Here is a 6,350-nt window from a genome sequence, read left to right on the forward strand (position 1 = left end):
GGCCCCAACCCTTACCAACTTGGGGATTTTAGACATACTTCTTAGAGTCCAAACAATTCTGAGAAGTGGGATAGCCATTTTTACCTACTGGATGGTTGTAGAGATAATGATAGATTATTAGATGAAGCTCTTTCCTGATGTGCTCCGTAAATGGTAGTGAAGCTAAGAGGTCAATAGTAGGGTAATATCAAGATATACCTGGATGTCATTCTCAAGAGCTTTCTGACTGCAGACATCTTGTCTGCAAAGCTTTAAGGGGTCCCAGCTCAACCATCAACAACCATCAACGATCCTAAGCTTCATGTTCCTTCCTACTTTTTTTTTTAAGACAGGATTTCTCTAGTCCTGGCTGTCCTGGAACTTGCTTTTTAGATCAGGCTAGCCTCAACTCATGTTCCTTCCTAATATATTTTTTGGCCATGATTGAAATTTTTGGCTAAGATTTGTCCTTGGATTTAGTTTAATATCCAAAGAAGCTTTTAGATGGCTTCTGTTAATTCATTTACAGATGTGTTTTTTTTTTTAATATGGACAATTCTTGCTGTACCAGTGTATTTGGAAATAGGCCAAGTTCATTTGGTCTGTTCTTTCTAAGTTTATGAATCAGGGATAGTGTGCAATAGCTCACATTAAGAAGCACAAGGACTTTGCATGGTGAAGGTTTTTGAGTTAATGCCTCAGGAGAGTTGAAGCAAACAGAAAAATCTGTGGCCTGAAGAATCTGGAGAATTGGGCTGATCTATCATTCTAATATTATGCTGTCTTATACAGTGGCCACTAGATATATGTGGCTATTCAGATTTAAATGACTACAACAACAGCAACAGAAACCAACTCAGTTGTAGTCCAATACTTAATACTAGTACTTAGTCAATACATTTGTCTAGTAGTTGTCATAGAGGACAGTACAGACAGAGGTATGCCACCTCCGTCACTGGAGATCCTTGTACAATGTTCTTTTAGACAGTACTACTGTGCTTGGAATTGATCTAAGGAGAAGAGAAAGTTAGAGGATTGTAAACCAAGAGACATTCTGAAAGGAGAGGATGGCTGAGAGCTAACCAGAGATATGGCCTATAGCATCAAGCAGGGGTAGTTTAGGAAAGCAGCTATATGGTACAAGTAGGCATGCAGCTTGACCAAAACTCACAGGAAGTAATTATAGAGAAGCACTTGGATTATGGACTGGTCTTCAGACCACATGTTTGGGATGCCACATGCCTGTAATGCTGCCTATGTTGTTTTATCTAGACCTGATTAGGTTTTTCCTCAAGACTCTTAGTTATGGTCACACCATTTTGAAAAGCTCCTTTATTTTGGTTAAATAATGATAATCCTCAGAATGAAAGTAACTTGGTTCCAACTTGTTTTTCTGGATTCTTACCTCCCTGACATGTTGACTCGGAGTGAAGACTGACCACAAGACTTGGTCACTGTTCTGGTAGCCTTCAGCCCACCACACACCCACCTTCTTAGCTACACCAAGGACTGACTGCAGACCTCAAGTGGGACAACTTCATTTTTCTTTTTTCCTTTCTTCCTTTTTTTTTTCCTGGCCCATGAATGGACAGTAGGCTCTGGTTCTTATACTAGATAGCTCCTCACAAGTTCTTTCCCATAAAGCCTGTGCTGGTTTTAGGTTGCCCTTCCCCTTTCCTGTCTTTTCTCCTTGCTCTGATAAAGGAAGTCAAATGAATACTTCACCGTTTATTATCAGTAAAATCCATGCACAAACATCACAATAAGGGATGGGGAATCTGAATCGAATCACCAGCTGCTCTGCTGCGGTTGCTTCCTTGTTTCAAAAGCACCTTGGACTCACCTTATCTTTGGGTTACATCCTCTCTCAATTCAAACTCCACCTGTTGGATCAAAATGCTCCTTTCAATTAGTTAGCTGACTGGTGACAGGATTCCTGTAACATTGCTCTTCCTACAAAGACCAGTAAAGAATCTCTTCAATGGATCCAGACTTCTTCAGAACATCTGAGGATATTTTTCTTTCATTCATATCCTCATTTACTCATTAATTCAGCAAACAAAATTTGAAAGCCTGTAAGATATATAGCTGAAAACAGAATTCCTGCCTTCCATAAGCTTAGGAAGACAGACAATACAATTGAAAAAAAAAAGGTAAAACATATACTATATGAGGTGATAATAAATGTAGAAAAAACAAAATGGAAGAAGGGCATGAGAGAATTGTTTTAAGCAGTCATAGAAACTTCAGTGGTCACAGAAGACTTCAGGAATTAAAACACAAAGATGAGCACAGATATCCAAGAATTTCCACACCTGCTGTAGAGACTTGTGCATAGATCCACATATATACCTGTGGGAAATAAGTTCTAATTGGAAGGAAGAGCAGCAGGACAGAGCATGAAGCTCTGACCCAGAACAGAAGAGAGAAAGATGGTATGTTGGTAGGCCACCAGAATATTCACATTTTCTCTACATGATGTTGAAAGAAAACCTTAGGAAGCTTTTCATCAGGGTTTAATACAACTGGTTTATGTGAAAAAGAGTCACCATGAAATCAGGTTTGGAAAAACTGTATGGCAACAAAGCTGAGAACATGGAGAACCTCTAAGTCACTGCAATGATTCAGAGCGACAGTGTCTTGGGAGGCAGGGAAGTAGTGAGTCTAAAATATTCTGTCTTAGTATTTATAAGGATTGTTGAGGACCTCAAAAAAATGATGGATTGTATCTGCCATAATAGAAATAAAAAGTAATGTCTGTTCAATCATTTAAAATGGAAAAAGTAAGTCTATGGAAGTAGTGTGTTAGTGTGAAAACTAAACATATCATCCAAATGAAAAAGGAAGAATGTGTTGTTTCATAGTTTTCAAACCTCACATTTGTTTTCATTGATGTTGGGTTCCAGTATATACTTTTCATACTGTCTGTTGAAATATACTATCTGTACTGAAGTACATGAGGAGGAACTAGTTTAAGAGATGCTCTCTTGGGAAAGGCAGGAATTTATGACAATTATGGACATTACTTTGATATTGTGCCAAAATTTCAAGGTTACCTTATGACAGAATCTACAACTACATTAATAAACTTTTTGTTTTATTATGTTACACCAAAATACATTTGTCTGTTATTGTATTGTGAATGCAGTTTGCTGATGACTAATTTGGTAAGGTTATGAAGTTGTCATTTAGGAAATATCAGTATGCTGAGTTATGCAGATCTTCTAAATGTTGACACATTTTATTGTACAAGATAAAGACTGTGTTCACTGGTACCACCAACCTCATCAAAAAAGTTTTTAGGTATTAAAAAGCTGTCAACTCCTACAATGGCAGATGTGAGTTTTTCAAAATTCTCATTTTCCCTTGAAATCTTAAATTTTAATATTAGTGCCAATTTCTGTGGCTTCCATTCTTTGAAGTGACAAGATCATTTTGTTCATTTTTTTCAGCAAGGTATCTCCCAGAGACACAACATGAACAATGATAGCTTGTCTATCAGCTGTTCTTTTAAGTTAAAAAATGGTGTTTTATAGGAAAAGTGGTGCAGTAAAATTGTACCACAAGCAGGTGCTCAAGGGTGCAAGATGCTTTATATATGCACCCCCTGTATCTCCTGGAGCAGAGGTCAAAGAGTTTAATCACAGGCTGACAGCAATAAAATGAAAAATCAGTACTGGCGCTAAACACACTCTTTAATTTACTTTTATTTTATTGTTTTTGAATGGGTGTGATGAGATGGTTCTTGTCTTTCCTGGTGGATTCTGGGGATCCAAGACTCCAGGTCATCAGGCTTGCACAGTAAGTGCTTTTATCCACTGAGCTGGTTTGCCAGTCCTGAACACATTCTTGAGTGAAGCCATCTCTCCCACTTCAGAGTGCAGCGATGAGGTAGATAAGAACAGTTACAGCTGGGTGTCTGCTATGGTGTGAACTTGTCCCTCTAACGTTCGGGTGTTAAGAGGAGGGAACTCTAAGAGGTGGTTAGGTATGGGGACACTTGCCTCTGATTGGGGTACAGAAGGCTTTCTGCCCCATTCCTTAGCTAGATTTTCTTTTTATGTGTGGCCGCACTATGCCTCTCCGCTGGAGAACAGGGGTGCCGCCATCTTGCAGCAGCAGTCAGCAGACAAGCAACCCTGTCAGCACATTCATTTTGGACTTCCTAGCTTTCAGAACTATGAGGAAATATATGTCTGTTCTTTATAAATTACCTAGCACAAGGTATTTTGTCACAGTAACCCAAAACTGTGAATGGACTGAGATAGTGCCATTACACGAAGTGCTATTTATTACCTTGTTATATACCAACACATCAACAGTTTCATCATACCTCACTTTAGAAATAATCACTGACAAAAATCAATGCTGTTGAAAATTCTAATAGTATTTTAAAGTTACATTTTATTTATTTGTGTGACTGTGTGTGTTGGGGGCAGGTCAGCATGTATGTCACCATGTATCTGTGGAGGAAGAGTGCAATATGTAGAAGTCAGTTCTCACTTTCTATTATGTGGGTCCCTACAGGGATCTCTGAAAACACCATGGCCAAGAAGGAAGTCTGGTTCAACAAGACCCAGTAGCCAGTGTTGGTTCAAATTTTGAGAGTCTGACACTGAGTAGTTTATTACAGGCATATTTAAGCACAGCACAATTTGTAAAAAGTTTCCTGGTGATAATTCACTCAATTCTGTGTGTATGATAAAGAGTAAGGTTTGGTTATATGAAAACTTTGTAAAGTCTGTGTGACTTCTTCCATAAAGTTGGGTTCTGTGGATTGACTGGGAATGCAGGGTCAAGGTAATCAGTGTGTGATTAAGAGTCTATAAGAGGTCTGCGCTCCCGCTGGCCCAGCGAGCAGGCACCGCCTCGACATACAGAACGACGCCTGCGAGTTCGTAGACCTGCATGTGCCGCGGAAATGCTCCGCCAGCAACCGCATTATTGGTGCCAAGGACCACGCATCCATCCGGATGAATCTGGCCGAGGTTGGCAGGGTCACAGGCTGGTTTAATGGCCAGTTTAAAATCTATGCTATCTGTGGATGGGTGAATCAGATGACTCTATTCTCCGATTGGCTAAGGCTGATGGAATTGTCTCAAAGAACTTTTGACCAGAAGAGATCGGGGAATATTTGCTATAAATAAAAGTGAGAAAGTACCTTTAAAAAAAAAAAGAGTCTAGGAGAGGATAGATTGACTAAGATAAACATCGGAGTCTGGGGGAAGCCAGATGTGGCCTGTCCATACATGGTGCAGAGGTCACCAGGCTGTTAACCACACCCATCCCGAGCCTTTTGGGCAGAAAACAGGTTGTATGTCTCTTCCTTTGTAGAGACAGCTCTATGTGTTTAATACTCCTGGTTTTCCTAGTGCTTATCTGTGAGCACAAGGACCTCATGTCTCTCACTGACCCCAGGAATGGAACACAGGTCCTTAGGCTTGGTGGCAAGCACCTGTATGTGCTGAGCCATCTCACTGGCTCTCAAGTCTCTCTCTCTCTCTTTGTGCACGTGTGTGTGTGTGTGTGTGTGTGTGTGTGTGTGTGTGTGTATGTGTGTGTGTGTGTGTGTATGTGCTCATGTATACACATTATCTCTATGTATGCCAACCTGCTTGCAGTGTGCTCTCAGAGGCCAAGAGAGATGCTGGAACTGGAATTTTAGTTGTTTGTGAACTGCTTCATATGGGTTCTGGGAATCAAACCCAGGTCTTCCATAAGAGCAGAACACATCCTTAACTGTTTCATATCTCCAGCCCCTTTAAATGATGCTTTAACATTAGGAGTTTTGAGGTGCTGGGGCTTAAACACAAGGCCTTGACCATGGGAGACAGGTGTTCAACTACTGAACCACATTACCAGTGTTTTGGGTTTCTTTCCTCTCAAAGTGACAGCCCTTCTTTGTTGGACTTTCCCTTCTGTGTCTATCTTGTGGACTGCCAGGAAAGGTCTCAGGCCTCAGGAATTCATGGGCTATAATTTTAGAATCTTGCAGTAGGAAGTGAGATCACCTGATTTTGAAAGATTTGCTACTATTTTAGACAGGGAAGATAATAAAATTGAGTAGATAAAGATAATTCAAGGTTTATGACCTGAACAAGAACCTAAGAGAACAAGCAGTTGATGTGGTGGGAAGAACAGGGTAGAAGAATATCAGGAAAGGGATAACAGTATCCAGATCCAGTTTTTGAAAAAGTCTTTTGTGATTCAATTATTAAAGGCAGTAATACCATCTACCATGAATTTAAATTAACAAAACAAAACATGGAAACAGTGATTTAAATCTTGGCTTTAAGAATTTGGAATTTGATTGCTGATATATGCATGGGTAGTCAGCCTTTAAAATGAGCCCCAGTTAATCCACATGTTCT

General features: G+C 39.9%; 1 pseudogene; it reads left to right on the plus strand.

Moving 5' to 3' along the window:
* Positions 1-4,054: 4,054 nt before the first annotated feature.
* On the plus strand, positions 4,055-5,155 carry LOC102921428 (small ribosomal subunit protein eS21 pseudogene; annotated as a pseudogene).
* Positions 5,156-6,350: the final 1,195 nt, after the last annotated feature.

The sequence above is a fragment of the Peromyscus maniculatus genome, chromosome 6, assembly GCF_049852395.1.
Source record: "Peromyscus maniculatus bairdii isolate BWxNUB_F1_BW_parent chromosome 6, HU_Pman_BW_mat_3.1, whole genome shotgun sequence".
In the NCBI taxonomy this organism is placed as follows: domain Eukaryota; kingdom Metazoa; phylum Chordata; class Mammalia; order Rodentia; family Cricetidae; genus Peromyscus; species Peromyscus maniculatus.